Here is a 9,172-nt window from a genome sequence, read left to right as displayed (position 1 = left end):
CATTGATGTCAACCAATCTTGCAGGATTTTTAGAGAAAATCCTGGCATGTGATAGGCTCTTTCTCAATAGATGAGAACTCTTACACTATCATCTGAGACCCAAGGCTAACTAACAGCTGAGTGTCCCAGAAATCCACCAGCCAGCAGGCCTGGCCAGCCCCATAAGAATGACCGAGGCCCACACTCCCTGCCCCTCTCCCCTCATTGACTCTTCCACCTGCAGTCACCTGCTGGCCCCTTCATTCTCTCTTCCCAGGATCGATGAGGTCCCATGCCCTCTCTCTGAGGGTTCTGGCTCCTGGCTGATGAATGATTTGGCCAATGGTCGCCCCGCTCTGATGGGGGTTGTGGGGCAGGACACATTAGAAGCAGAGGGGTGTGTGTGTTCTGCGGCACAGCGAAGCACAGAGCAAGTCACAGATTAACCCCCTGGCCTGTTTCCGCCTGCTGGGCCAGGGCACCCAAGCGAGGGTGTCCAGAGGTGCCTGGGTTCAAACCGGGTTCTGTTCAAGGAAGCAGGGGAGGAAGGTCACTCGTGGGTCATACGTGATTGGAGGAACAGCAGAAAAGCTCCAGTGCCCCCTCCTGCACTTGGAAAATCACTCGGGCTTGAATTCCACCGTTAATGCCCGGTTTACAAAGATCCTCTATCCTGGCACAGACAGGATCTGTTTAATCTAATTCTTACAACAACAATAAAAGGTAGGCATTAATATAATCCCTCAGGGCAGGGGAGGAAACGGGCTGAGATGGTTGAGCAATGTGCTCACACAGGAAGGTGATGGAAGCAGGACCCAGGAAGTGAACCCCGAGGCTGGGAGAGCCTCAAGGGGAGAGTGTGGCCTGGAGGTGGTGGGGCAAGAAACCCGACCCAGTGCTCACTATCTGTAAAGGCAAGTCGTTTTGTCTCTTTGTGACTTGGCTTTCTAATCTGTGAGAGTCATAGAAACAGTCCCTACACCCTGTAACATTATTTGGAGAGTTAAACAAGTGAATGCATATTAAGTGCTTAGATCAATAAATAAATATTTAGCAATTGTTATTATTGCTCTTCTGTCCTGGGGTTCCAGGACAGAAGCTGCAGTCGGGTTGGGTGGAGGAAGTTCTGCATTACTAAGCCTGCCTGAACCTCTGGGGAAAACAATTAGAATAGTCCCCACTGTCTTGGGCTGTCTTGTGAGGTAGTAAGCTCTCAGCAGCCGTCTTGTGCTATGGGAAGGAGATTGGTCTGGGGCAGTCAAGGTCTTCTTTGTTCTAAGATTTTGGAGCACTTGAGGCAGAACTGGATTTGTTTCCTGCCTCCCCTGCTTATAGCTGAAGGATCTCCGACTGTTTTCCGAAGTGCCCTGATTCTCAATTTCCTCATCTATAAACCTGGGTCATAACAGACCTCCCTGCAGGGCTGTGGTGAGAATTAAATGGTCTAGATTTGAAGAGTGTTTCCAACTCCTGGTGCACAGTAGTCAGTGATTTGTGACAGCTGTGGTTGTGGTGGTGGCATCGTGGCTGTTATCATTAGACGCTGAGTCTGCCTGTGTCCAGGTGATGCTCCCAGAGCTGGAATCCCTGTGTGTCCCACCTGTGTCGCCTTCTGGGCCATGTCTGTTTGCTGGGCTCCCCCAGCAGACTGCAGTCTTCCTCCGCTGCCCTTTCAGTCTGGGCAGCCCTAGTCTGATTCCCAGGTGCGTCTGCGGACTTTCCCCAGCTGAATCTCTTCCCTTCCAAGGACTTAATTCATATATATATTGATTTCAGAGAGGAAGGGAGAGAGAGATAGAAACATCAATGATGAGAGAGAATCATTGATTGGCTGCCTCCTGCATGCCCCCTACTGGGGATCGAGCCAGCAACCCTGGGATGTGCCCTTGACCAGAATTGAACCTGGGACCCTTCAGTCCGCAGGCCGACGCTCTGTCCACTGAGCCAAACCAACTAGGGCCAAGGACTTAATTCTTTACCTGTCCTCTGGCTCTCATTCCGACCCTTATTCTATGTCTTCTTTAGGACGGACTTAAATATTTTTATTTATTTATTTTGAAATGATTTTAGACTTACAGGAAGTATGCAAAAATGGCATGAAGAGTTCCCATGTACCCTTTGCTCAATTTCCCCTAACGTTGACCTCTTACAGAACTATTGCACAATTACTGAAACCAGGAAATTAATATTAATCTGATGCTATTAACTAATCTACAGACCTTAGTAGAATTGGCCAGTGTTTCCATTACCACCCCTTTTCGGATCAGGATCCAATTCCGGACCCCACGGTGCTTTAGTCCCATGTCTCCTTAGCCTGCTCCAGGCTGGGACAGTCCTTAGTCTTGCTTTGTTCCTGTGGTCTTGGCACTTCTGAAGAGCACCGGTCAGCTCTTTTGTAGAATGTCCCTGAGTTTGGGCTTATTTGATTTTCTATTTCCTTCATTCCTTCGACATTTATTAATTGGAATTCTGCTGTATAGAATTATCCCTTATTCCCCGTTGGTTTATTTATTCAATTCTTTTTTAAAAATAGGTTTTTATTGATTTTAGAGAGAGAGAGGAAGGGAGAGGGATAGAGAGTTAGAAACACCCATGAGAGAGAAACATCATTGATCAGCTGCCTCCTGCACACCCCCTATTGGAGATTGAGCCCACAACCCGAGCATGTGCCCTGACCAGGAATCTTGGTTCATGGGTTGATGATCAACCATTGAGCAACACTGGCCGGGCTATTCAGTTCTTTATTTATGTCAGTATGGAGCTTGGATATGCACTTGATGTTATAGTGTAACCATTATTTTTCTTGGATCAGATTGACCCAGTTATTGCCACTGGAATTTCTTTAAGTTCTTGACCTCTTTTATTTACTCCCTACTAGGGGTTTCCAGAGAAACAGAACCATAGAGGACAGGCAAGTTTGAAATCTATAAGGCAGGGTGGCAGGCTGGACACTCAGGTAGGAGTTGATGTTGCAGACTTGAGGCAAAATTTCAAATCCACGAGAGTTTTTTTTTTTTTCTCTTTAACTGATTGGATGAGGCCCACCAACAGTATTGACAGTAATCTTTTTAATTTAAGGTCAGCTGATTATAGATATTACTCACATCTCAAAATACCTTTACAGCCCTCACTGGTTTGGTTCAGTGGATAGAGCATTGGCCTGCGGACTGGAGGGTCCTGGGTTCAACTCCAGTCGGGGTCACATGCCTGGGTTGCAGGCTCGGTCCAACGTGCCGGAGGCAGCCAATCAGTGATTCCCTCTCATCACTGATGTTTCTATCTCTCTTTTCCTCTCCCTTCCTCTCTGAAATCAAGAAAAATATATTTTAAAAAAAGAAAAAAATACCTTTATGCATTACCTAGATTAGTGTTTGATGAAATACTGGGTACTGAAGTCTAGCCAACTTGACACAGAAAACTAACCATCACACCCACCCATTCCATGGGAAGCATGCAAGTCATTGACCTTTTCACATGTCAACATGGGTGGGTGGATGGAGAAAACAGGGGTCCCATCAGGCCGCATAGGGATGAAAGAACGCCATTCTGGTCCAGGCCCCTTAGTTTCCAGATCTGACCTTTGATTTGTGCCCTCTGTGAGAGTTTGGGCAAATCCCTCCTTTCACCTGCAAGGTGGGAGAATCATTACTGTCCTGGGCGGGTGGGGGAATCAGAAGGATTTTAAATGTCTGCTTTGGAAGCCTGAGTGGGAACACCCCCTCCACAGGGCTCGGCTTCAGGTACCTCCCAGGACTTGCAGCCAGCCTCTGGGGACACACGTGGGGCACCCCTCTGCTCCAGGAGAGGCGAAGGTGCTGTAGGCGGCAGTTCCTCTCTGATCTGATCAGTTTGGAAGAGGATAATCAGAGAGACCAAAGTGGGTTAACCACAGAGCCCAGGCAGGAATTGTGGCTGTGGGCGCGCGTGCCTCTGTGTGTGTGTGTGTGTGTGTGTGTGTGTGTGTGTGTGAGTGAAATAGCCTGAGGTCACATGGGGAATAATTGGAGATGCAGGGAGACCTCTGGGACTGATTTTATTCTTTTAATTCCACAAAACAGGCCAAAAGATCTCATTGTTGTACTCACCATCATCATTCTGCATCCCAGCTAGCCACTGCCACAGCCCCGCAAGGGGGTCCCAGCTGCTGAGCAGGGCTCCTGAAGTTCTTTAGGCTGCAGGAGGGTGGGGTGGGGGTGTGGAAGAGAGGCCTGGCTTTCCCAGAATTGGAGAAGGAGATGTGGAAATTAGGGAGTAAGGGAAAACCCCAAAGACCTCCCCTGCTGAGAGGGCCTTGGCATTGCTCCCACCTTCCTGTGTGCCAACTGTCCTCCTTTCCATAAGGGGAAACTGAGGCCCAGGTAGTTCCCACTTTAGTAGAGGAGTAGGTACCAGATACAACCACCGAGGGCAACCAGATTATTTTCTTAGTCTCACGGAGGACAATCGAGGAGGAAGCAGGTTGAAACCACAGCCGGAGGAGTTGGGTTAGTTCTGAGGAGGTGCCCTCTGCTGGTGGGGAGCCAGGGAAGGGGCCCCAGGAGACTGAGGAGCAGCTGGAAGCCCTGGACTGGGATCTGGAGGAGAGTGGTATGTGTGGCAGGCGTAGGGCCCAGCCTTCCTGCACTGGTGGGTATGTGTCTGTAGGGGGCAGGATGATGCGCTGAGCTGCAAGGACATGGAGAGTCCTATCCTGCCTGGCACTGACTTGGGGAAAAACAGTGCAGGCCAACTGTACCCCCCTAAGACATCTGTTCTCATGCCACCCTGAGTCCCCCTCTGTGAGCCAGCCTCTGGGTGGTGGGATGATGTTGCCTAGCTCCAGGAGGTGGGACTGGTGGCAGTGAGCATCCTTGGGCAGTGAGCTCAGCTAGCCCAGCCTCAGTTTCCTCATCTGTAAGATGGAGACGATGAAAACAGTCTCTAGCTTGCTGGGTTGCTGTGAAGAGCTTTGGAAATGGTGCACTTTGAAGGGTGAATGCTCTGTTCCTGGCTGGGATGTGAGGGGGGTCTCCTTAGTGTGAAGTTGGCACTCCTCTTGCCCCCCCCCCCCACGCACTAGTGAGTCAGTGAAGGTTGGTGGGGTCTCCCAGGACCCCTGCACAGGAGTGGGTCCCTCCCCCACAGGGAGTCCTGCCACTGCTCTCTGCAGCTGCTTCTCCCCTTCCCTCTCCCTCCTCCCTCCTCCCTCCTCCCCCACCTCCCCACACGTAAGGATGATAAACTCTCCGCCAGCTCTGAATAGGGCCTGACCTCAGCGGCGAGGCATCTCCCCTCGCCCCCCACCCCAGCCGCCAGCCCTGCATTCCTGGGGAGGATGAGGTTGGGCTGCCGCCACTCACCCCTCTCAGCCTCCTTTGTCCTGGCTGCTGCCCACCTAGTCCAGTCTCATTAGAGCCTTGAGTACCAAAGGGCCCAACTATGGATCTCAGATAGAATAGTTAATAATAATAGCAATAAATAATAATAATAACAACAACAACAACAGTGGCTACCATTTATTAAGCAGTTGTAGCAGGTTACATGGGTCATGTCAATGAATTCTGAAAACAGCCCTGTGAGGAAGGTGCTATTCTTCTTCCAGTTTTAGCTTGGACAAGGAGGGCAGGAGGGGGACCTGAGGCTCAGAGAGGTCTAGCTACTTGCCCAGCCTCACACAGTTAATGAATGGGTGGATCCAGAATCCCAGTGCAGCTGAAGTGCCAACACCCCCTCTCTCCATCCCCCCCAACCCCTCCCAGCAGCTTTAGGCTCCCATAACCCTGGTTCTCAACACAGGACCATGGTCCTGAGAGAAGATGCAAGAATGGGAGGCAAGACTTGCTCTGGGAGCTGGGCCTCCCTGGGATGTCTCAGCTGCCAGGAAAGATGGATGGGGACCTCCTGGGTGCTGAGAGCTTTGCAGAGGAAGGTTTATCATTAACACCCCTCCCCGCTTCCTAAATGTGCCAAGTTAGAAACCCAGGCAAGCTGGCAGCCCTCTCCAGGGCACTGCCCTAACCCCTTGTCTTCTCTTATTAATATTTACCCCGTGAACCTCGCATTTTGAGAATGTACTCATTCCCCCATTTTTATTAATCAAACACATTTGACTCCCAGCTAGAACTTCCAGGAGGCATGGAATAACTTATATTTCCACACTAGTTGGTATATTCCAGCCCAAAGCTCAGAAGTGTGATGTTTTGAGGTGCTGACATAGCTTTCCATTTCTACCTTCCACATCCCCTAGTGGTCTAACCTCCATTCAGCTTGCTGTAGTCTTTCCCTTTCTGCTACTTGTGTGGAACAACTGTGCAGGCACCCCAAACCTATTGCACAGCCATGGCCCTCCCTGCCTTCTCTCCCACACACACATATTCTTGTCTTCCTTTCCAACTCTCATTGCTTTATGCTCCTGCTCAGCTTGTGACCTGCCTGCCTTTGAGGCTCAACTAGCAGGCTTGACTGGGTTCAAATCCCAGCTCTGCCATCCACTGGCCTTGGAGCCTTGAGAAGTCATATATCCTCTCTGAGTCAGTTTCCCCATCTGTAAAATGGGCACGATGATGTCCACCTTGGAGGGCTGCGGGAGGATTGGAGATAATGGAAGCACGGAGCCCTGGATAAGCGCTCTTGTACCTCACCACCATCACTGTCCATGCCAGCTCTCTGCCCGCTACAGCCCTGGTGGCTGGTGTCTCAGGGTGGCTGCACACCCGCATATGCAGGATGCAGACGAGAGTTTGAGCAGAGGACGGGTGACTCCCATGTGGGACTGTGTGTCAGCTTCTCTGCAGGGAGAATCGGGTGAGCTTGCTGCTTTCCCAACTGCTGTCAGGCGTATTCGCTCTCCCTCTACCATATCAGTCATCACCATCCTACGCTATTACTTCATTCAAAAAAAAAAAGATTTGCTTTTTTAACCTTTTACTCATTCTAATGATTGAGTTTATGGGCTTAATCTACAATTATACATTCTTAATTCCTTCCTAAGTACAAAAATAATAAAATTGTTGAGGCATGCTTCCAATTAAAGTCATCTTGTATACCACACTTTAGGAAACATGGGTAAGAAGAACCCCACCCCCTTCTATTTTTTTGTAGTAGATGCTTTCTTTATTTTTAAAATATATTTTTATTGATTTCAGAGAGGAAGGGAGAGAGAGATAGAAACATCAGTGATGAGAGAGAATCATTGATCGGTTGCCTCCTGCTGCCCCACACTCTTTATTATGGGAGGTTTAAAACATACAGAAATAGCAAGAATAGTATACTGAACTCTTGTACCCACCCCCCTGCTTCAACAGCTATCAACTTTTTGCTGTTTTTCATTCATCTGTGCTCCACACTCTCCCCCCTTATTTTGCTGGAGTGTTTTTAAAGCCACTCCCAGACATTATATCATTTCACTGTAAATACTTCAGTATGTATCATTACTAGATAAGGGCTTTTAACTTTAACATTACCATACTACCATTATCACTCTCAACATAATTAATAATAATTTCTTTAGATCAGCTAATACCTAGTCTGTGTTCCATTTTCTCTGATTATCTCAAAAATGTCTTGTTTCAGTTGGGTGGTTTGAATCAAGCAGATGAACTTGGGAACTATGCTCTAGCCTCTCTATTTCTACAATAGCCATGCATCTACATATGTCATTGCCTGTCTTTTCACCGATCAACTGATGACAGGGGATCTCTCTTTCCTTGGTTCCGGTCCCTCTCCTCTCCCTTCATCATGCCCTGTCCAGCCAGCTGTCAGATCCAGAGCCCAGCGCCCTCTCCCTCCCAGCTTCTCCTCTCTGGCCTTGGCCTGCCCTTCCCATCGCCTTGTCCCCAGGAAGGAATGGGGCTTTGGAAGGAGAGACTGGCACCTGGGGGTGAAGTTGGCAGGGGAAGGGGAAGCTCATGTGCCTGTCTCCCTCGATGCTTCATCTGATAAATGCCAGGTCCCTCAGATGTCCATGTAAGGCTGCCTGGCTTGCTCAGAGCAGGGGCCAGCAGGCAGTGCCGGAGGAGCTGGCCAAAGGGGCTGGCCACGGGTTCACGTGGCTCTGGGGCGCACTGCTGCCCTGCAGGGTAGCTGGCTGGGGGTGGCCAAGGCTTCGTGGGACACAACCCCTCTTTTAGCTGCATTCCCTACGGTGGCCCCACCCGCTCATGTGCCTGTCTCCCTCGATGCTTCATCTGATAAATGCCAGGTCCCTCAGATGTCCATGTAAGGCTGCCTGGCTTGCTCAGAGCAGGGGCCAGCAGGCAGTGCCGGAGGAGCTGGCCAAAGGGGCTGGCCACGGGGTCACGTGGCTCTGGGGAGCAGATTCTCTGCCCTGCAGGGTAGCTGGCTAGGGGTGGCCAAGGCTTCGTGGGACACAACCCCTCTTTCAGCTGCATTCCCTATGGTGGCCCCACCTCTTGTGCCCCTGTGCCCTCTGCTTTCATTGCCAGCCAAGGTCCTGCCCTCTCTTAGCTGGGTCCGATGGACTCAAGCTTGGGATGCTTTTCTCATCCTCCCTGATCCCATCTTCTTGGGGCTGGGAAAGTTGTGCTCCAGAGTTCCTGTGGGCTGTGGACTTCCTCTCCTCCCCTCCCTTCCCCTCCCCTCCGCTCTTTCCACTCTTTCCGAGGCCTCATGCTCAGGTCTGCCGGCTGGTGGGGTTGTCTCCTGGGCAATTGAGGGGAAGGGAGTACTTGGGTCCTCTCCCAGTGTTCTCCCTGAGATCCTGGGCACCTTTGGGGAAGCTACAGCCCTTCTCAGGGCCTCCTGTTCTGTGAGAAATGCCCACAACAGCTCTTGACCTCATTGACTGAGTTGCCGAGGGGGACCCTTGAGAGTTAGGTGTGAGTGTGTGTGCGTGTTCGTGTATGTGTGTGTGTGTGTGTGTGTGTGTGTGCGCTCGAGTGTGTGCGCACAGACTTTAGAACTGTGGCCCTAGAACATGGATTGGGTTACAAGGGGGGAAAGAGACTGATGTGAGGGCTGCCTGGGGTCACCAAGGTCCTACAGGACTTTCATTTCCAGCTCCTTGCCTCTGTGTATGACCACATCTCTCCCTGCTGCCTCTTGCCTTTTGGTATCTCAGGGCCCACCATCGTGTCTTCCTCCCTTTCCCTTCTAATGTCTGATATAATGTCTGGGAGTGGCTTTGTAGTAAATGCTTTCTTTATTTTTTAAATATATTTTTATTGATTTCAGAGAGGAAGGGAGAGAGAGATAG

The sequence above is a fragment of the Myotis brandtii genome, unplaced genomic scaffold (genome assembly GCF_000412655.1).
Source record: "Myotis brandtii unplaced genomic scaffold, ASM41265v1 scaffold79, whole genome shotgun sequence".
NCBI lineage: Eukaryota > Metazoa > Chordata > Mammalia > Chiroptera > Vespertilionidae > Myotis > Myotis brandtii.
Note: the sequence above shows the minus strand (reverse complement) of the source record.